At 36.5% G+C, this 24,195-nt stretch overlaps 1 non-coding gene across 1 annotated transcript; it reads left to right on the forward strand.

Annotated features, from left to right (window-relative positions):
• The first annotated feature begins 18,548 nt into the window (after positions 1 to 18,548).
• On the forward strand, positions 18,549 to 18,655 carry LOC145557166 (small nucleolar RNA R71). The gene has a single exon (XR_014092219.1). It is a non-coding gene; the product is annotated as a small nucleolar RNA R71 (small nucleolar RNA).
• The last annotated feature ends 5,540 nt before the right edge of the window (positions 18,656 to 24,195 follow it).

Raw genomic sequence — 24,195 nt, forward strand, 5'->3', positions numbered from 1 at the left:
CTACAAAACTTAAGCAAAACTACAAAAACACTAGAAAACACTAATTAGTAATATAAGTGGCTCTAAAGAGAAAAAAACACCACTAATTAGACCATGGGATGGGGGTAAAACACTATATAAATTGGACATATCAAACTCCCCCAAGCCAAACCTTTGCTTGTCCCTAAGCAAAGAGCTCATCAATGAACATATAAAAAATGCTTCATCCTAAGTAAACAAAATCAAGCACAAACGATTCAAGGCAAATCTAATGAACATGCTTTAATGTCAATCAATCTCATTCATCTAATCATCCTTCCACCCCAACAATTGTTAAGTAGAGCAAACCACATGAGCATATAGAATTCAAGACTAGTGCTCACTCACTCAACTCTCATTTATGTGGCGAGTAAAAGATGTACTCGATCGCTCTCCAACCAACCCCTTTCTATGTGAACAATGCCCTCCCAACTCACACTCTCGTGTGTTTAAAACAATGTACGCTCAACCTACTAGTCGACTCGAAATATGTCAAATTATAACTTGCATTGATAAACAACACTTTCACATTCATACAACTCTTATGCACAAAGGACGAAAGGTCTTTAAAGCTTGTAATGTAAGGCTAGGGTAAAGGGTAGGATAAATTTAGGAAAATGTGAGAGTAAAGCCATGCTTAAGGGAGCCATATCCTAATAAAACCCAAGGTCAAAAACAAGTAATGACCAAATCATCTCCAATCACAACTTAACTTCCACAATTCACCAAACAATCATATACACAAAACAATCCCAACACTTACATATTCACTCACAAAGTATGATAATATGAAATAGAGTGAATTAAAACAAACTTTGAACTACTTATTCTTTTTTTTCTTTTTTTTTTCAAACTTAAACTTTTTTTTTTCTTTTTTTTTTCTTGAGAAACCTTCACATAGAACATTTGAACATTTGAAGCAATTTTTTTCTTTGCTCTTTTTTTTCTTTTTATCTTATATTGGAAATTTTCAACTTTGAAACACAAAACATCAATATTTTCCAATCAAAATATCAAAGAACAATCACTCTTCTTTTGTTCCCACTGTGCATATGATATGCACACCACAACTCCCTCACCAACTAATAGCTCCCCCAAGCCAAGCTTGGGACTAGTAACCAATGGGGCTCATATAGGCTTGTAATGTGGCTAAATAAACAATAAAAAGGGCACAAGCAACAACATGGGTAACAAGTAACGAACAAATGTATCAAATATCGTCTGAAGGCTACCTAAGAGAACAAATGCCTTCGTCCTCCTCAATGTGCATAATATTGAGCCATATAAACATTACTAATAGTTGCAAACCAATACTTAAATTCCTTGACATACCAGGAACTATCACACAATTCCTAACCAAATCAACTAGTCAAGCACTATATTCACAAATAGTTAGCAAAATTGACGTATGTTTAGGCATCCAAACAGTTAAACTTCAAATCATGATCAACAAATTCACAAAGCTCATTATCATGTACCAAGAATCAAAATAATTTTTCCCAAGTATCGGACACAGGGAAACATGATTTACAATTCATTGAAACGTATTTTTGAATTTTTATATTTTTCAATTTTTTTGTATTTTTTTTTAAGAAAAGCAATAAAAACTACACTAGAAAGCAATAAAAACTAAACTAGAAAAGCAATAAATAGAGAAAAGAGAGAAAGAGTTACCATATATACAAGAAATCTCCCCTAAGCCAAATCAAGCAATGCCCTCATTAACTTGGGAGGGTAGCTAGGAGAAGAAGCTACTCCTCGTCATCATCCATCCTCTCGTAGCCTCCTCCATAACTTGAGCCGGCACCACCCTGGCTCGTTCCAGCACCACCGTAGCCGGAACCACCTGCAAAGTAGTTAGGGTCTACATTTCCCCCCATACCCCAAAAGGAGCATTACCCCCATATCCATGGACTGAAGAGTAGTCCACATAAGTACCAAAATCTCCGGGGGTGGAATACCCTCCTTGGGGGTATTGGAACTAATCGGGAACTAATGCCTTGGGGGGAATAGCCCCTCGGCGTGCATAGTCATCGTACATAGGGTATAAACCCCTTCCGAGAGGTTCCTCTCTACATGACCTACCCGCCTATCCAAAGTGCCTAACCTAGAGTCTAGGTTTTGCACCATGCCCTCCACTCTCCCTTGCCCCCTCTCTATGCGGTCAAGTTGGCTCCGAAAAGCCGAAAAGTCATAAGGGGCATGGGGGTCGATGTTATAATCGACGAAGGAGGTGGGCATGCCATAGGTGTAGGGTTGGGGTAGTGGTTGGTAGTGTGGTGAATGGTGTTGGGGGGAATGGTGGGGTTGTGGTGAAAGGTGAGGTTCTTGAACCTCGCCTCGACCGTTTATCTCGAAAGTGTAAGAAGGCTTCCCCTTCTAAAATTTGGTCAAGGCGGGGTTGGGTAGTGTAAATGCTTGGTCTCTCCTACCCGATTCCCGGTGGACTATCCACCAAGTCTCACCACCCATAGGTTGCACCCAGTTTAGGCCCCCTAAGTAAGCTAGGTCCATGAGGGTTGAACCCTCCACTTTCCTATGCCCGGTTGGTTTCCATCCTAGGTGTTTAACAGCAATATGGGTCACCAACCCCCCAAAGTAGATAGGCGCCCTAGACCTACCCCCCTCGACCGCATTGGCCGCCCTTTGAAAGTGTTGGGCTATCCTATGTGGTATGTTTAATTTCTCAGCGTAAGGAATCATATAGGAAGCCAACAATTCAAGTTCATCCCTCCTAACGTTTGTCGGTTCATGCCTCCCAAAAATTGTGAGGCCGACAAACCTTTGCCAAAACTTTGGAACGGGATGTTGAATCCACGTCCCTTTGGCGTGTTGAAGGTTAAGAAAACCCTCCCCGGTAAGTCTCTTGTAGACCACGGCGATGTGGTCTTGGGAGGGTTCAATAGGTTTGTCTGATTTAAGCTCAAACAATTTACCAAATTCTTTTAAAGTTAATCGCACACCATTGTTTAGCAATCGAAATTGTACATGAGTGATTAAAGCATTCATTTTAATAACATTGAAACTAGAAATAAATTCTAATGTCAAATAATCATAAGTATCATGATGCATTTGGAAAAATCCACTCATACCTATACCCTTAAACAATTTCTTTACGGGTTTATCAAGACCTAGCTTAGACAATGTAGGATGATGAACGAATTGAGTAGAGATTACCTGCCTCTGGATGAGGTTGAGCATCCTAACTCGTTGTTCCGTTGAGGTGATAACAACCTCCTCCCATCCCGGTATTTGAAGCTCCGAGTCGACCATCGGTTGTTGTTGCCTAGAACTTTCACCCCTTTGTTGTCTAGATCTCTTTGAAGCCATTTGTAGTGAAAAATATGGGTATTGAAGCTTTCTCTCTCTAAGGGTTTTGAGAAATCTTGAGAGAAAGTGGTAGAAAGTTGGTGGAAAATGTAGAGGAAGGTGTGAGGATTAAGAATATGTAAAAATTTTTGGGTTTTGATGGATGAATTTGAGAACATCTTGAAGAGAAAGTGAGTTTGGAGGTTTGAAAACGGAGGTTTTGGAGAGAGAAAGTGTGAATGAAGAAGAAGAAGTAAGAAAGAAAAAGAAAGGGGGAGAAAAGAGTTATAATGTCCGGAAAATTTAGGCGCGCCCGATCGGGTGAATTTAGGCTTGGCTGAAATGTGAAATGTGCGCCCGATCGGGCGCGAACTCGAACTTTGGAATAGCCAAATTGCTCGCTCGATCAGGCGAGATTCGCCCGGTATTTCTTATTGTGTCACTCAATTTCTCCAAATTTCCGCCCGATCGGGCGAAATTTCCCTTGATTTTCTTCCTTCTTTGCGCGCCTGATCGAGCGTGCCTCGCCCGATCGGGCCATTTAAAGGTCTGATAAAATCCATTTTTCGCGCCCAATCGGGACTCCTTGCCCGATCGGGCGTATTTAGCTCGAATTCTGACCACTAGGTGCGCGCCCGATCGGGCAAGCCTCGCCCGATCGGGCCTGTACCCAATATGAAGCTTCTCTTTTCTTCAAACTTTTTCTCTTGAAACCTGTACAAAAACACTTATGAAAGGTAAAATTTCACTCTCCTCACCTCTCTAAAAAAAAATAAAATAAAAGAAAAACTAGTCTAGAAAGCAAGAAATACGGGTTGCCTCTCGTAAAGCGCTGGTTTATCTAGGTCCAGCATGACCCTCTTACCACATTGAAGCTCAAAATTAATCGGAACCGCTTAGGTGAAGTAATTCAACTGCACCAATCGTAGCCCCCTCATGATATAGCTTGAGTCTTTGGCCATTAACCTTGAACTCTTTACCATGTTTATCGAAAACCTTTACAGAACCGAATTTATTAGCCCTTTTTACAGTAAAAGGACCCGACCACCTTGACCTCAACTTTCCTGGGAATAGTCTAAGTCTAGAGTTGAACAACAACACTTTATCACCCTCTTTAAATTCTCCCGGAAGGATCATCTTGTTGTGCCATCTCTTTGTCTTCTCCTTGTAGACACGAGCACTATCATAGGCTATCAACCTAAACTCATCGAGTTGGTTAAGTTGAAGTAACCTCTTTTCTCCCACTAATTTGGCATCTAAATTGAGCTCCTTAATAGTCCAATATGCCTTATATTCTAATTCGACCGGGAGATGACATGCTTTACCGTACACGAGTCTATATGGAGTAGTACCTATTGGGGTCTTAAACGCAATTCTGTACGCCCAAAGGGTGTCATCCAACTTATCGCCCCAATCTTTCCTTGACTTTGCCACTACCTTCTCTAGAATGACCTTGATCTCACGGTTAGAAACTTCAACTTGGCCACTAGTTTGGGGATGGTAGGCTAAACCTTTCCTATGGTAGACACCATACTTTTTGAGGAGGGTGTCTAACTTCCGCTCATGAAAGTGAGATCCTCCGTCACTGATTATAGCTCTAGGCACGCCAAATCTTGGAAAGATAGTCTTCTTAAAAATTCTGTGGACCACCTTGGCATCATTAGTAGGAGTAGCGATGGCCTCAACCCACTTGGATACATAATCGACGGCGACAAGTATATAGCAGTTCCCTTTTGAAGAAGGGAACGGTCCCATGTAATCAACACCCCAAACGTCAAAAATTTCAACTTCCAAAATTCCTGTTTGAGGCATCTCATGCCGCCGCGAGATGTTGCCAGTCCTCTGGCAAGAGTCACAAGCTTGCACAAACGTGTTAGCATCCTTAAACATTGTAGGCCAATAAAAACCTAACTCATTAATCTTGGCCACCGTTTTAGTGGGGCCATGATGTCCTCCATGTGGTGAGGTGTGGCAACTAGTAAGCACACCGTGGACTTCCCATTCGGGAACACACCTGCGAAATAATCCATCTGCACACTCACGAAACAAAAAAGGATCATCCCAAAAATAATGCTTAACATTAGAAAGGAATTTCTTTTTTTGTTGGTCGGACATGTCAGGAGGTAGAGTACCACCCACTAAATAATTAGAAAAGTCGGCATACCATGGGTGTTACTCTACAACTGCATATAGATTGTCATCAGGGAAAGAATCATCTATAGGAAGAGAATCCTTACCCTCATCATACCTGATACGTGACAAGTGGTCTGCCACTACACTCTCTGCTCCCTTTTTATCTTTTATTTCGATATTAAAATCTTGGAGAAAAAGAACCCAACGGAGTAGCCTTGGCTTTGATTCCGCCTTATCTATCAAGTACTTCAACGCTGCATGGTCAGTAAAAACAATGAATTTAGAACCAACAAGATATGATCTAAAATTTTCAAAAGCATATATAACAGCAAGAAAATCCTTCTCCGTAGTGGCATAGTTGACTTGGGCTTCATCCAAAGTTTTGCTTTCATAATAAATATAATGCAAAACCTTGTCCTTTCTTTGTTCGAGCACGGCTCCTAGTGCAAAGTCACTTGCATCGCACATGATCTCGAAAGGGAGATTCCAATCGGGAGCACATATGATGGTGCCAATATCAAAGCCTGCTTAATCCTGTTTAAAAGCCTCAAGACACTCGTCAGTAAAAATAAAAGGGGCACCCTTGAGCAAAAGCTGAGTCAGTGGTTTAGCAATTTTAGAAAAATCTTTGATAAAGCGACGATAACACCCTGCATGACCCAAGAAACTTCTAACTCCATTAACATTAACTGGGGGAGGTAATTGCTCAATCACTGAAATCTTAGCTTTGTCTACTTGTATGCCCTTGTCAGATACAATGTGACCTAGAACTCCTCCCTCTGTCACCATAAAGTGACATTTCTCCCAGTTTAGTACCAAGTTGCATTCTTCACATCGTTTTAAAATTTTAGCGAGATTTATTAGACATGAATCAAATGAAGAACCATACACGCTAAAATCATCCATAAAGACTTCCATAATATACTCTATGAAATCAGAAAAGACGCTCATCATACAACGTTGAAAGGTGGCGGGGGGATTACATAAACCAAAGGGCATTCTACGATATGCAAAAGTGCCATAAGGGCATGTAAAGGTTGTCTTTTCCTGATTTTCAGGGTGAATCGGAATTTGGAAAAATCACGAATACCCATCCAAATAGCAAAAGAACTTATGGTTAGCTAACCTCTCAAGCATTTGATCTATAAAGGGGAGAGGGAAGTGGTCCTTTTTAGTGGCGATGTTTAGTCTACGATAGTCAATACACACACGCCACCCTGTTACAGTTCTAGTGGGAATTAATTCATTTTTTTCATTAGTGATCACAGTCATCTCACCTTTTTTTGGCACTACCTGCACAGGACTTACCCACTTGGAGTCAGAAATAGGATAGATAACACCTGCATAAAGTAATTTCATAACCTCTTTCTTGACTACTTCCTGCATGTTAAGATTCAATCTTCTTTGGGATTGAATGCATGGCTTATAGTTATCCTCTAAATGTATCTTGTGCATACAAAAATCAGGGCTAATACCCTTGAGATCATCAATACTACACCCAATTTCTTTCTTATGGGTTTGAAGAACCCCTAGAAGTTGGGAAGTTTGTAAGTCATTAAGTGAAGTACTGATGATCACGGGGTATAGTTCCTGTTCATCTAGAAAAATATATTTTAAATGAGAAGGGAGAGGTTTTAGTTCAGGTTTCTTGACCTCTGCAGGTTTCGATTCCTGAACTAAATTTACTACCTTCATTGTCTCCTTGGGGTCTAACTCTTTTAAGGAAAGAGCTCTTTCAATATCCTGTACTTCATTACCCAGACGCTTGCATTATCTGCAGATAAATTACCATAAAGAATTTCCTCCAGGGGAACCCTTGCAAGAATCTGTGGCAAGCTATCATCACAAATATCGTCCATTATATCAATTACATCAATATAACAACAATTTTCCTCTAGCATAGGCCCTTTCAAAACTTTACCTAAATTAAAAGTAACATTATCATCACCAAAAGAAAGGGTTAGTTTACCATTTTTCACATCAATAATGGATCCTGCAGTATGGAGGAAAGGCCTACCTAATTTAATGGGTATTTGTGTGTCATCTGCCATGTCTAAAACAACAAAATCAATAGGAATAAAAAATTTACCAACTCTGACAAGGACATCCTCTGTTGTTTCAATGAATACTACAAGAAGGGGGGGTTGAATTGTAGTATAACAGTTTAGCCAATCTTTTTGCGGAAATAAAACTAAGTAAGCTAAAGGAACTGAAAGATAGCTAAAGGAACTAAAAGTGCAAGAGAGATTTTTACGTGGAAAACTCCTTAGCCCTAATCAAGGAGGAAAACCAAGACCACAAGGGATTTTAGGAAAAGAATCTTCACTAGAATAGGGCAATGACCCATTACAAACTAAAGACTCTAACTTCAAGTTCCTCAACGAACTCAAAGCCCCGAGGAACAAGTCACCCAACTTGTTACTCTTTTCTTCTCTTTCTCTCTTCTCACTTCTCTTTCTCTTCTCGCTTCTCTTTCTCTTTCTCTTCTCACTTCTCTTTCTCTTCTCTTTCTCACAAATAGAAGTTCACTCAAACTTCCCAACTCCCCAATACAATAGTTCACTCAAACCCTTACAAATTCCCTAATACAAGAGTTCACTCAAACCCTTACAAATTCCCTAATGCAAGAGTTCACTCAAACCCTTAAACATTTCTCAAATACATATGAAAGATAGATGTATGAAACTAATATGTTGGACACTTTGAGACATGTAAGGAACTTGGAACCTAAAGGAACTGACTCACCAACGTGGAAGACATAGTATGTTTCTCATGAAAAACTATTCCACTTAAGTGAGACACTATATGGAATGACTCTCTAAAGTCAGACAGTTTTGAAAGAATTCAAAACGTTCTATTTATAGAAGATTAGAAAACCCACTAATTGCCCATGTTCCTTATGATCAGAAGTGGTCCGAATCTTTAGGCCCACGAATAGAAAACTAATTCTGATTATAAGCAACAATAATGGGTCAATTAGGTGCTCCACGACTTGCTCAATAACTTCCTTTTTGTTAGGAAAGCAATCAACACGTTTTGCAAATACCAGCCACAAGTTCCTTGGGGACCAAGTCCTTGTGCTAAAAAATAGGAGTTTAAAACTGACTTCTTTAAGAAGATAAGTTAAAATAACACACTCGTTCATTAATTTAACTTCACATATAGACCAGATTCATTTTGTTCCTTAACAAACAAAATCTCAACTGAACTCCTACTTTTAAGGTAACCACTTTGAAAATCTTTTCCCCACGACTTTGACTACAATAAAATCAGATTTTGATTATAAAACTTTGTTTTATAAAATAAAATCATTTTATAAATTAGTTTATATGAAAACTAAATCCCTAGAAACTAGGAAAATAAGTTATCTTTTTTACTAAAAGAAAATCAGATTTTATTTTCAAAAACTTATCTTTTATAAAATAAAATCTAATAATAAATATTAATACCAAGTCAAAACTAACTTCCTATAAAGTAGGCAAACATAATGCAATGACCATTTAATGTGGAAAACTGACTACTAGTGCTGTGCAAACTCGTGTTCCTTCTATAAATGAATTCTAGACTGACTAGTAAGGAACTTACTGGTCATCAACACTAAGTTTCCTTACCGACTGAAGTTCCAATGTAGTTCCTTAGGCTTGTTCCAGACAATTTCTCTTGTCCAACATACTTACATGATTCCTAGAAAAATATACTCCTATTTTTCTGTCTTCATGTTTCTCTGATGAAGCTTCTACTCCGATGCTTCTGTTCCTGCAAAGGAACTTCTCTTCTCTGATGAAACTTCTACTCTGAAGCTTCTACTCCCGCGAAGGAACTTCTCTTTACTTGTTCCCCCTGAGGAACTGCTGCTCATTCCTTGCAAAGAACATCTTCTCATTCTTCTTAGGAACTGCATGTAAAGTCTAACAATACGTTTGTACTTTTAGACTTCTTCTCTTTATGTTCCCCTTGAGGAACTCAAGCACGATCCATACATTGTATGTAGGGAACCATCTTCAATGATGATCTAACCTGTACTCAATCATCTTCATGCTTCATGACTTGTTCATGCACATCTCAATACACATATTAGTTATATAATCATCATTTGGTCACAATCATCAAAACCTTACAACAATTTCCCCCTTTTTGATAATGACAAACAAATGATGCTTATCACAAGATAGATAACAGAAGATGTGTATATATTCCCCCTTAATCATGCAAATTAGGAGCTGTTGAACAATTCATGCATGTACGATAAGGAACTACTCATAAAAGGATAATAACATGTAATTTGAAGTACATTATATGGACGTACATCAATATGACTTATCTCAGGTACAATAACTATTCAATAAGCATTTCTATTAGCACATCACATAATAAGCATCACATAACTCACATATTCTTCCCCCTTTTGTCATTATCGAAAAGGGTAATCTTGCACACAGTTATTAATTCAATTTAATCATTTATGCATACATACATAAGGGCAAATGTCACACATACCACCATAAAATTGGTTAAACACTTGGTATTCCTAAAAGCTTAAGATACTCAATTTTCAAACTAGGATGCTGCTACACAAATTTCCAATTCACAATCCAAAGACCCAACTTCAAAACCATTGAAGGAACTTGACAGATTAGATACAAAATCAAGCAAAGTTCGATTTTGAAAGTTTGTTAGAGAAAAGGATAATGAATATTTAGCTCAAAAGATATGAAAGAAGATAATGGAAATATTTCGAGTAGAAGGAACTTGAGACAAATGATGTGCTCTTAGTTTAGAAAGTTTGAGATAAGGTTCTTAACAATCATAAGAGTTTAATTACCTTCATCTCACACTCTTGAATGTTCAACGAAACACAACATACACATATAATTACCTTGGTATATATGTACTTACCAAGTTCCCTTCACTTCAACCACCAACCTTCCTTAAGGAACATGTTCATAAGTGAAACTTGAATATTCTTGATCAAGTTCTTTCAATATCTCCTTCTGTTCCTTAGCTTTCTCAAGCTTCATGAATAAAATCCTTCATCATCTAAAGATTCAATAATCACCTTTTTTTTTTTTTTTTCTTTCTTTTACAGTAATGAAGATAGAACTTACACATATACTATTCAGTTCCAACACCAAATATATGAACCACTTCAATTGGTTCCTCCCTTATTTCACCTTAGTTCCTTATCCTTCTTTTTCATCTTGGGATTTATTTTATCCTCAAGCTGATTCTTCCTTCAAGACATCAAATGATAAATCACACGCACTTCAATCCTTTCACAACTTCCCCCTCAACATGTATATATTCATCCAACTCTTCATGTATCATTGAACCATAAAAAGGGATGAATTTAACTTAGAGCACATGGGTTGTGTGAAAATAGAGTAGGAGGATATGAATGAGCTAAGGAAAACATAACGAATAAGGATCTTCAAAGTTATGTATATGTAAGATATGAAAATGAGAAACACAAACCATAACACAACACGGACACACAACATAATGTTGTAGAATAATGTTGTTTTCGAAGATGAATGGTGTGGATAATTTGAAAGTTGGCAAAAAGATAGGTTCGTTCCCTCTAGAATATATAACCATATGAGATAAAATAGTTTGGGAATATACCTGTCCTATTCCATCAAAGCTTCTTCCATTGTTCCTTTGGCAACTTAGGATTTTTGTATTTGACAACATCCATAATTCTCAACGAGACCTTTGACACTTTGAGGCAAGTGAATATGTCTTTTACAACACAATAATTAAGTGTGAAACATTATACTTAAGCGTATGTATGTATTTTACTTCATTTATAATGTGCACAAGAAACCACACTTAACAATTATAAGAAAGAAATATGTATACATGCTCATGCCATACTTCAACATATTTTATTCCTTAAAACAATCCATACTTTACTAATTAGGTGAAAGCATAAGAAAGATATTCCACATATTCAAACATCATATTGCAAGTTCCTTAATAAATACAACACTCAATTCAAACATCAGCTATGCAATACCGTGAATATAAGAGGACTTACCTCAAGTTATATTTCACCATGTATCACAATAAATTTTCAATGGACCGAAATTTGATGGCTAAGTTACGAGTTCCTCCAGGATTTGTTTCATCCTCTTGATGCACTCACATCCGATGCGAATAATCACTTTTGACTTGAAACTCATTAAGTGACTTTGATGTCACTGGCCATCTTTCTTTGAAAGTTCCTTGTCGTATTTTTGTCGATTAGACCACCATGCCTTTCTCTTATTTTGGATGTTGATCCAAAGTGAAACTGAGTTCCCCATCATGCTTTTACAAGGTTAGAAATCCCTTGCAGAAAGATTCGTTAGTTGCACCAAAGATATAAACAATATAAGTATGTACAACTAATAAATCAATAAGCTCCTCTAGAAAATAAACAATTAATTTTCACATTAGCTTCAAGAGGGAACTTGAATAATCTCCTATGCCATTGAGTATGAACCTGCTTCAACACTTAAAGAGCTTTGTTAGGTTAATTAATATGGCAAAAAGATTTAGGATTTTCAAATCCTAAAGGTTGTTCCTCATAGACATCTTTAATTAGAATATTTAGAAAATTCATATTAGACATCTATTACAAACAACTTGATTCCCATGTAAGCAGCAAAATAAATGATATGCAATCAACTCATTATCTAGCTATAAAAATATTAACCTGACAAAGTTCCTTGATGTAGGAACTATGCTCATATCTATTCATAAACACTTATCAAATGATTTTTGGTGTTCCTGAATAAGTTCATGGTTCTGCACCTTAGCTAATTCATTTACACCTCGTTGGAAGGCTTCATGTGTTCCTTGTTGGAGCTTAAGGAACTACAGGACAATGTAGCTGATTGATGCTGCTTTATAGAGTGACATACTTCTGTAGAAATTTCACTAGTTTCAAAGGAACTAATGAGTTCTACACTAAATTCTCTTAAACCTGCATGCTGGGAATAAACATGTTAGATTCATAAAATTTATAGTCACTCAATGCACATTAATACCTTGTTGTAACATGTACATGTTTCACACGTGGATGTGCACCATAAGAACACCACCTTACTACTTCTGTTATCAAACTTCCCTTTTCAAATGAAGGGTGTCTTGTTTCTCAAAGGTCTAACCATTTCCTTGTATATGATGCAGCAAGTAGCATTGATAACTTTGTAGTGATTTCAACATTGAGAGCTTGTAATCAACACTTTATTCCTGCACAAATCATTACACTTCAAAGGAACTTGGTTCCATGGTTAGATCTTTAATATAACACTCGATCATTACTGCTTAATCACTTAATCCCTCATAGAAAAGATAACAAAAATATAATCTTTGTTACATTCTAAGGTAAGTGATTGCATAACAATTATCAAATATAACCAAGAAATATCACTTTCAATCCCAACTTTAAATACTCAAGGGTTCACACAAATTCAATTGAATGAGGTCCAATAGGTTTGTGTTCCTTATCATTATTTAGCTTGAAAGAAGATAAATTAGACAAAATCACTGACTTTTCATACTTCACAAACTTATGGTAAGGAACTTGATATAAGATAAAGTATCAACCAAGTTCCTTGGCGTTTATCAAGTATGGAAAACCAACAAGTCAAATATATGTTTGAAACACAGAAGAATTCATTTTCAATAAATCCTTGAAATGTCAGGTTATTGTAAGGAACCAAATTGTGACCCTCACACATAGTATGAGTTCCTTCTTCGATTCCCTTTCAATATGACACTTCTAGTTTTATAGATTATGAACTATTATTGGTAAAACAAATAAAGTTACAAAACTTTGAAAATATCGTAATGTGCTTCATGATCTCGAAAGAATGTTCACAATGGAGAAGAAACTTAACATACCAACCTTTTAAGTTAATACCAAAAGTTGAATTGAAGTTCCTCCATCGTAGGCCACTAGTAAGAAAACTTTTGTCAAGCCTTATATCACATGTTAAGATCACCCGCTGTCGAGACACCACGAGTTGTTCCCCCTCACCAGATATCGCCTTCTTTTCCATGTTCCTCTTGATCTCAAACTGGAACATGTTCCTTTGGCCCTTTTGGACCATTCCACATTCTCTTGGGTTCTTTTATCATGAGGAATTGAATGAGTTGATTTAATCTTCAATGTTTTAACACCATATCAACCATGGATCCTCATATCTTTCTCATAAGCATAAGACCTGTAATTCAAGAACCCAATTGAATGATTTGTGCAATTTTCAAGGTTAGTAGGTTAGTGAATAGAAATATGACACAAAAAAGCTCAAATCATAAAGTTCCAAAGTATACTCCCTTAAGAATGTCATCCCATATTTAAGTCTAAAATTAGGCTTTTATACTTCCAATACTTTGCTTGGAAGTCATCATATAGCACCAACATCCTTTGTAGAGAATTGAAAAAGGAATTTATGATTTATTTTTGGGAATCAAAATCAGCAGGCACTTGAACCGAAACTTGTATATTATATATCGCGACAACTTAATGTAAAGTTGTGTTACTTCCATGTTGTTGGTTCCTTCCTGCATTCTTAAATCCACCAAGTTCCTTCAGATCAACGTCTAAAGTTCGTTGATCCAAAAACTTTCTTTTTATGCATTTATTCACATCAGGTATCAACCTACAAGACACTTATTATTAACCTGCACAAAACTTGAAGAGAAGTTATGAAACCATAGTGAATCTACTTCTCTATCATAATCTTTCACAATTATGCAATTGAAATATCGAAAGTAGCTTAGCATAATTAAGCAAAAGATTAAATAAAACAAAAGGCAAACAAATACTGACAAAAACTACTTATAAGAAGATGTAAAACTATCTTACCCATTAGCATGTGTAAATAGTATTACTTTCACATACCTCTTATAAAGACGTATATAAAGAGGAACTTGTATATGTGCCCTAATATACAAGCGACCATCCAACGTGGTTGCTTCCTCTCATATTGAGTCTGCAAAATATGATTGCCTCTTGATCTTTGGAACCCAAAATAAATTAGGTTCCTTCCCGTTAGTAATAGTAGTCAAAATTAATAAAACTACTCCTACTAACAAAGAACAACATGTATCTATACAATAGATATTTAATATACATGAGATACATGAAGAGATACTATTTCTCTAACACTACTCAAAATTTTCGTGTATTACCAAGTCAGAAAAATAAAGTTCCTTTTGATAGGAATCCAAGTTTGTCGTTCCACAAGATGTGTTCCTTGAACTACTTCTAATCAATCAATTCTTTGTGAATAAAATTCAAAAATTGAAATCTATCATACTGACTTTTAAACATACTAAAAATCAGAATATGTTTATCCAAAGTTGATAAAAGAATTCAAAAGAATTAACATGACATCAAGCAAAAATACAACGAGGAACATGCTTACACCAATGTATGCATACAATGAAGAAATCAAAGACAGAATACTTACCTCAAAAGTATGAGTCTTTGAATACCTTTCACTTCTCTAGAAAAAGTTAACCTTCATCTGCTTCTAGGAACAACGTAGGGTTGAGTTCCTTCCTTGAATTTTCTTGTACGTACTCATCTTAGCCAAGACCTTGCTCGTCAGGGTTGCCTGCTTAATCAAGAGCTCCGGCTCTGATACCAATCGTTGTTTCAATGAATACTACAAGAAGGGGGGGTTGAATTGTAGTATGACAGTTTAGCCAATCTTTTTGCGGAAATAAAACTAAGTAAGCTAAAGGAACTGAAAGATAGCTAAAGGAACTAAAAGAGCAAGAGAGATTTTTACGTGGAAAACTCCTTGGCCCTAATAAAGGAGGAAAACCACGACCACAAGGGATTTTAGGAAAAGAATCTTCACTAGAATAGGGCAATGACCCATTACAAATTAAAGACTCTAACTTCAAGTTCCTCAACGAACTCAAAGCCCCGAGGAACAAGTCACCCAACTTGTTACTCTTTTCTTCTCTTTATCTCTTCTCACTTCTCTTTCTCTTCTCGCTTCTCGCTTCTCTTTCTCTTTCTCTTCTCACTTCTCTTTCTCTTCTCTTTCTCACAAATAGAAGTTCACTCAAACTTCCCAACTCCCCAATACAATAGTTCACTCAAACCCTTACAAATTCCCTAATACAAGAGTTCACTCAAACCCTTTTAAATTCCCTAATGCAAGAGTTCACTCAAACCCTTAAACATTTCTCAAATACATATGAAAGATAGATGTATGAAACTAATATGTTGGACACTTTGAGACATGTAAGGAACTTGGAACCTAAAGGAACTGACTCACCAACGTGGAAGACATAGTATATTTCTCATGAAAAACTATTCCACTTAAGTGAGACACTATATGGAATGACTCTCTAAAGTCAGACAGTTTTGAAAGAATTCAAAACGTTTTATTTATAGAAGATTAGAAAACCCACTAATTGCCCATGTTCCTTATGATCAGAAGTGGTCCGAATCTTTAGGCCCACGAATAGAAAACTAATTCTGATTATAAGCAACAATAATGGGTCAATTAGGTTCTCCACGACTTGCTCAATAACTTCCTTTTTGTTAGGAAAGCAATCAACACGTTTTGCAAATACCAGCCACAAGTTCCTTGGGGACCAAGTCCTTGTGCTAAAAAATAGGAGTTTAAAACTGACTTCTTTAAGAAGATAAGTTAAAATAACACACTCGTTCATTAATTTAACTTCACATATAGACCAGATTCATTTTGTTCCTTAACAAACAAAATCTCAACTGAACTCCTACTTTTAAGGTAACCACTTTGAAAATCTTTTCCCCACGACTTTGACTACAATAAAATCAGATTTTGATTATAAAACTTTGTTTTATAAAATAAAATCATTTTATAAATTAGTTTATATGAAAACTAAATCCCTAGAAACTAGGAAAATAAGTTATCTTTTTTACTAAGAGAAAATCAGATTTTATTTTCAAAAACTTATCTTTTATAAAATAAAATCTAATAATAAATATTAATACCAAGTCAAAACTAACTTCCTATAAAGTAGGCAAACATAATGCAATGACCATTTAATGTGGAAAACTGACTACTAGTGCTGTGCAAACTCGTGTTCCTTCTATAAATGAATTCTAGACTGACTAGTAAGGAACTTACTGGTCATCAACACTAAGTTTCCTTACCGACTGAAGTTCCAATGTAGTTCCTTAGGCTTGTTCCAGACAATTTCTCTTGTCCAACATACTTACATGATTCCTAGAAAAATATACTCCTATTTTTCTGTCTTCATGTTTCTCTGATGAAGCTTCTACTCCGATGCTTCTGTTCCTGCAAAGGAACTTCTCTTCTCTGATGAAACTTCTACTCTGAAGCTTCTACTCCCGCGAAGGAACTTCTCTTTACTTGTTCCCCCTGAGGAACTGCTGCTCATTCCTTGCAAAGAACATCTTCTCATTCTTCTTAGGAACTGCATGTAAAGTCTAACAATACGTTTGTACTTTTAGACTTCTTCTCTTTATGTTCCCCTTGAGGAACTCAAGCACGATCCATACATTGTATGTAGGGAACCATCTTCAATGATGATCTAACCTGTACTCAATCATCTTCATGCTTCATGACTTGTTCATGCACATCTCAATACACATATTAGTTAGATAATCATCATTTGGTCACAATCATCAAAACCTTACAACATCCTCTAAAGTACCTAGGGGGTATTTTACAGAACGATCTGCCATTTGCAAAGTTATATTAGTAACTTTTAATTCTCCCATATTAAGTTTAGCACAGACAGACGATGGCATAACACTGACACTGGCACCCAAATCACACAAAGCTTTATTTATGAAAACATTCCCTATATGACAATGGATAGAAAAACTACCGGGATCCTTTAATTTAGGAGGGGATTTATTTTGTAATAAGGCGCTACATTTCTCTGTGAAAGCTACAGTTTCTACCTCATTAAAGGCCCTTTTCCTAGTCAGAATGCCTTTCATAAATTTAGCATATGCAGGAACCTGAGTGATTAAATCAGTGAAAGGAACTGTTACCTGCAGGTTTTTCACAACCTCTAAGAACTTACCAAATTGTTTATCAAACTTACTCTTCAATTGTCTATTATGGAACGGCAGTTTGATAACCGGGCTCTGCACATCTCCTCCCTTATCTTGAGATTTACCCTGCAAAGAAACATTAAAAGGGTTAGTATATGTTTGTAGCCCTGCAGGGTTAGCATGATTAGCGTTTGGTATAGAGGAATCTAGATCAGGAACTGGTCCTTCTTCCTTTGGCATAGGAGGTCCATCATAACGTGAACCACTCCTTAGAGTGATTGTATTGGCATGATCTGTAGGATGGATAGGTTGTGATGGTAGAGCTCCCTGCTGACGGGATTGTAGGGTAGATGAAAGTTGTGCAATTTGATTATCTATGATTTTATTGTGGGCTAAAATAGAATCAATTTGCGCATCCCTACTCTCCATGTGCTTTTTCATATTAGTAAGCATTGCTCTAATTTCTGTCATGGCAGGGTCAGAAGATGATGAGGGTTGTGCTTGGCTTTTCAGGCATGAATTTTGATGGTAATATTTCTATTGTGGTGGGGGTTGCTGTTGTGGTTGTTGTGGAGGTGGAGGGTTTTGTACATTGGTACTCCAGTACGAAAGATATGGATGGTTCCGGTAACCAGGATTATAAGAGTTGGAATATGGGTTATTCTACCTATAGGTTTGGAAGGCATTAAGTTGTTCCATGGAAATCCTACAATCTTGCTCCCAATGCCCTACAATTCCACAATTTTCACAAAAAGCTTCATTATTAGCAACAACAGAAACATTAGCTACAGAGTTAGGAGTAGTAGTAAGATTATCTAATTTTTTACAAATAGACGTTAATTGATCTTGCAAAAAGGATACGGAATCGACGTTATGTTTTCCTTTATTTGCAAACCCTCTCGGATTCCCGTATTGGGAATTGTGTATTGCCATATCTTCGATAACCTATCCTGCATCGTCCATATTTAAATTCATGAATCTCCCACTAGCTGCAGAATCTAGGACTGATCTAGATAAATTTCAAAGTCCATTGTAGAAAGCTTGGATCAATTACCATTGTGCTAGATTGTGGTGGGGGCATTCTCTCTGTAGATTCTTGAACCTCTCCCAAGCCTCGTATAAAGTTTCGTCGGCCTCTTGAGTGAAGTTCTGAATAACACTCCTTAATACAGTTGTTCTCTTTGCAGGGTAATATTTATTATAGAAATTCAAAGCAAGAGTTTCCCAGTCAGTAATACCAAGTGCAGTTCTATTCAAACCATTAAACCATAATTTAGCTTTGCCACATAATGAGAAGGGAAAAAGAATCTCCCTGATTTGGTCCTGCGTGACCCCGGCTTGTCTAATGGTGTTACAATATTGGCAGAAATCTGCAATGTGAAGATTAGGGTCTTCACCCTTAGCTCCACTGAATTGCTTCCTCTCTATCATAGTGATAAATTGGGGCTTGATCTCAAATTGAACTCCATCAAGGGCCGGAGTGGGAGTAAGGTGCGAAAAGTCTGTGAGCTTCGACTGCGAGTAGTCACTGAGTTTCTTTTGGGCCGTCATCTCTGATTCTGAATCTAAAGGAATTTCTCCGTCGCTAGAATCAGAGGGAGGGTCTCTTCGATTGTTGTCTTCCTCAGAACCCGCCAGAATTTGTCTATAAAGGTTCCTTTGCCTATGAAACGAGCGCTCAATCTCAGGATCGAATGGAATGTAACATGATTTGGAACACCTGGGCATAAATAAGGAACTAAAAGACAAATATGAGAATTTCCTCAAAGAACTAACGTTCTCTGAGACTAGAGGGGATAATCTAGACTACAAAAATAATCAGAAAATAAAAATAAAACCGTTTCCCCGGCAACGACGCCAAATTTTGACAGGCTCAAGTCGTATTCACCTAATAAAAAATAAAACCTAAATCCACTAACTATGTAGATAGGGAAGAAGGGTCGAACCACAGGGAAACAAGTCAATTTACTCCTAATTAATTAAATGTAATCTAAATTATCAAGTAACAAATTGTTGTAAAAAGGTAATTAAATACTAAAAGGTAAGAGAAGGAAGGGAATAAAAAGGGGTATAAATCAATGAAGGGAAAACCTAGGGCATAGGTTCACTAATAAACAATATTCCAGGGCAAATCACAATAAGCAATCATCAAGCATCAATTAATCAGATTATAAAGGGCTTTCGCTACGTATTATAATCACATAGTTAATTTACCGATATTAAATCTCATCTCTCGAATCTCGACTTAACCATTTATAAATTAATCCGCCTATTGAAACTAAGCCTAAACATTAATCATCATCCGTCGAATCTCGAATTAATATTGCTAAACTCATACAATTAAATCTGGCCAAACCTAATTGCATATCATTAAATCAATCAATAGGAAACCAATCAAGCATTTGTAGACACCTATTTGTGTCTCCCCAAAACCAAACCCAGTGATGAGTGCCTTTCACGTCGAATCATAATCGAATGAAACGAAAGTGTGGAAAGGTCTAGTGTTGCGGAAAGTTTTATTTCTTTTCTCTTCTCTGTTTTTGAAAACTTTATTTTGAGAAAACAGCCAATCCAGTTTGGTTGGTTCATGATATGGGTCCAATAGTGGTGCAGTTGGATGGGGCTTGCAAAGACCTTTCCAGCGATATATTATAAGCCCAATTCCGATGAATATTGAGGAAGTTATGGCCAATTTACTAAACTGGGCCTGATTTGAGCTTTAAGTACGGCCCAATGATCTAGGGGAGGGCCTAATATGATTTATCATTCCTAATGCAATTAGGAATGGTTTTAGTCTTCTAGAACATTCTAGAAGGTTCTTATCATTCTTAATTCAATTAGGACTCTTCAGAGTTTTAATTAGATCAAATAGCATTTTCAACTGAAATTATATTATTTTATCTTCACGTACGGTAAAATTATCAGATTTTCGAAAACGCGTTGAAATCCGAATTGGCGTCCATCCCCAGGCCTTGGCGCCTGGAACCAGGATTGGCGCCAGACGCCAGCATTGGCGCCTGGCGCTAGCCACTGGTCCTGGCGCCAATGAGCCAGGGCTGGCGCCAATGTGTTTTTGTGGTCTTCAGACTCTGTTTTGATAAATTATCTTTTTTTGGATGATTTTCTCTATAAGTATCGTATCAAAAAATCCGTTTTCATTCATCAACAAGCATCAATTATCATCTACACCGATCGTTCACCAATTCTTTTCGTTCTCAAGCTTTCATTAATTCTTTAGTATTCTTTTCTAACTTTGCTTTTTTAATACAAAATTCCGCATTCATTAGATCTTGAAACACCTAGCCATATTCGAAGTTGCCTTCGCCCTAGACGTGAAAGGTTTTTAATTTCTGAGGGTTTGGTCCCAAATCTCTATTTCAATTATTTAATTTAATTATTTTGATTATTATTTTCCTTGAAGTTATTAACGTGTGTATTTTGTTATTAGAAAGAGGTACGAGGCATCAAAGTAAGTACTTTATTGATTTAATTGATTTTATGATGTAGATATCATGTTTACATTGTTGTTATGATATTCCTAGTGTCATGTCTAGGGTATTTTTAATATTAAATATGATTCCTGTGATGCTTCCTATTTTCTTCCAAATATTTATGATTGTTAGTATCATGCTAGGGTTTGTTATTAATCATGTTAGTATCATGCCTAGGATCTTGCTATGCTTTAACATGAATATGATTATGATAATAATTGTTATAATTTTATGATTATTGATGATGATTATTATTGATTATGATTATTGATATTATTATTATTCATGATATTGATTATTTATTATGTTGCTTGATATGTATCATATTTTATATTGTTATTGCTTGATCACCTTTATTGCATGTTTAAAGGGAATTTGGTACTTGTAATCACGCTTAATAAGATATTAATAATCTTGTTAGGTTAATTATGATTATAATTCAAGTGATCGCCAATAATAGTTTATTTTGTGCATAAAATTCAACCAACATAGATTAAACAGGTTTAGGGTTAATCCTATTGATTGCATGTTAGTCAGAAAGCGCACATGAATACGAGCAGAATAAAGTAGAGGCCTATTATTAGGGCAGGTTCAATCTCTTTTAGGTTGGATTTGTACCATCATCCCCGAACCCTTATTTGGTTCATGACCTTATGGAGTTGACGATCTCTTGGATCGTTAAGGGGTGTAACCTTCACCTCGTGAACGGTTTACAAGTTCCTTAAAAACTTGTTGGCGACTCTTTTGCTCTATCTTCTTCCCTTTTGGACGCCACCGTACTTTAGTGTATGATCACAGTGGGGTTCAAGCTAGTGGGATTTTAAAGGCTTGAAACTATTTCCCACAGCATTGATAATCAACAATCACAAATTACCCCTTCATATTATTTATTAGATCCCCATAAACCCTAGAAATAAAACTACTCAAGCATAATTAAATCTAAACTAATCAAAACAATTAAGCAAGACATGATGAAAGAATTAAAGAAAATAACTAAAATTAAAAGAGAATAAATTGTTACCAAAAGAAATCTGGATTAAGGAGTGGAGTTAAGAACAAAGTTGAGAGAATTTTAGAGAGAGAAAATATTCTAAGTAGAGAGAGAAAATCTAAAAGAGAAGGTAATCAAAATTACGTACAAAAATCGTACTTAAACGTCCCTAAAACAAATCCTAATTGAAAACTAACAATCTTGAAAATCAGGTCTTACAAAAACACGCGCCCGATCGGGCGGCCCGTCTTACAAAAACACGCGCCTGATCGGGCGAAGGGCCGCCCGATCGGGCCCGCCTTTTTTCCTTCGCCCTTCCTAGTGCGCCGCGCTCGATCGAGCTTACGCTCACTCGATCGGGCGCGCCTTCTTGGTGCTGCTTCATTGTGCGTGTAGACACCCATTTGTGTCTCCCCAAAACCAAACCCGGCGATGAGTACCTTTCACGTCGAATCATAATCGAATGAAGCGAAAGTGTTGAAGGTTTAGTGTTGCGGATAGTTTTAATTTCTTTTCTCTTCTCTCTGTTTTTGAAAACTTATTTTAAGAAAACAGCCAATCCAGTTTGGTTAGTCCATGATATGGGTCTAATAGTAATGTAGTTGGATGGGGCTTGACAAGAGCTTTCCAACGATATATTATAAGCCCAATTTCGATGAATATTGAGGAAGTTATGGCCAATTTACTAAAGTGGGCCCGGTTTGAGCTTTATATACGGCCCAATGATCTAGGGGAGGGCCTAATATGATTTATTATTCCTAATGCAATTAGGAATGGTTTTAGTCTTCTAGATTCTTCTAGAAGGTTCTTTTCATTCCTAATTCAATTAGCATTGATAAATTGAATTTTGTTGACTTTTCAGAGTTTTAATTAAAATCAAAGAGCATTTTTGAGGAAAAATACGATTTTATCCTCCTGTACGGTAATTTTTATCCGATTTTAAGAAAATGCGTGATTTTCTGAATCAGCGCCAAACGCCAGCTGTAGCGCCTGGCGCTACGCTTGGCGCCTAGCGATGATGTTGGCGCCTGGCGCCAATAGCCAGCGTTGGCGCTGGTTCGGTTTGATGTGCGCCAGTTTCTGTTTTGATATTTTATCTTTTTGGCTGATTTTCTCTAAAAATAACGTATTAAAAACTCCGTTTTCAATAACCAGTTTTAATCTAGAACCAGTTTTCATCAATTCACCAACTCTCATCAAGATTCTCTTGATTACTCTCTCTCTCTTTTTCTAAACTAGCTTTTACATACAAAATTCCGCATTCATTAGATCTAGGTACACCTAGCCATATTCGAAGTTGCCTTCGCCGTAGATGTGAAAGGCTTAATTTATGAGGGTTTGGTCCCAAATCTCTCTTTCAATTATTTAATTTAATTGTTTTGTTTATTATTTTCCTTGAAGTTACTAACGTGTGTATTTTGTTATTAGAAAGAGGTACGAGGCATCAAAGTAAGTACTTTAATGGTTTTATTGATGTTATGATGTAGAAATCATGCTTAGGTTGTTATTATGATTCCTAGTATCATGTCTAGGGTAACTTTAATATTAAATATGATTGTTATGATGTCTTTTATGTTCTTCCTAATATTTTTGATTGTTAGTATCATGTTAGGGTTAAAGCTTTGATTTTTATTGCTTAGTGACATGCTAGGGTTTGTTATGAATCTTGTTAGTATCATGCCTAGGATCTTGCTAGTATTATGCTTTAACGTTGATATGATTATTTTAATTATGATTCATGATTATGATTTTATGATCATAATTATGATTATTATTATTAATATTATTTTGATTATTTATTATGTTGCTTGATATATATTGTTATTGCTTGATCACGCTTTTATGCATGTTTAAAGGGAATTTGTACTTGTAATCACGCTTAATAAGATAATTAATAATCTTGTTAGGGTTAATTTGATTATAATTCAAGTGATCGCCAATAATAGTTTATTTGTGCATTAATATTCAACCAACATAGATAAACAGGTTTAGGGTTAATCCTATTGATTGCATGTTAGTCAAAAAGCGCACATGAATACGATCAGAATAAAGTAGAGACCTATTATTAGGGCAGGTTCAATCTCTTTTAGGTTGGATTTGTACCTTCATCCCCGAACCTTTATTTGGTTCAAGACCTTATGGAGTTGACGATCTATTGGATCGTTAAGGGGTGTAACCTTTACCTTGTGAACGGTTTACAAGTTCCTAAAACTTGTTGGCGACTCTTT

This window comes from Chenopodium album, chromosome 8 (assembly GCF_948465745.1).
Source record: "Chenopodium album chromosome 8, dcCheAlbu1.1, whole genome shotgun sequence".
Taxonomy (NCBI): Eukaryota; Viridiplantae; Streptophyta; class Magnoliopsida; order Caryophyllales; family Amaranthaceae; genus Chenopodium; species Chenopodium album.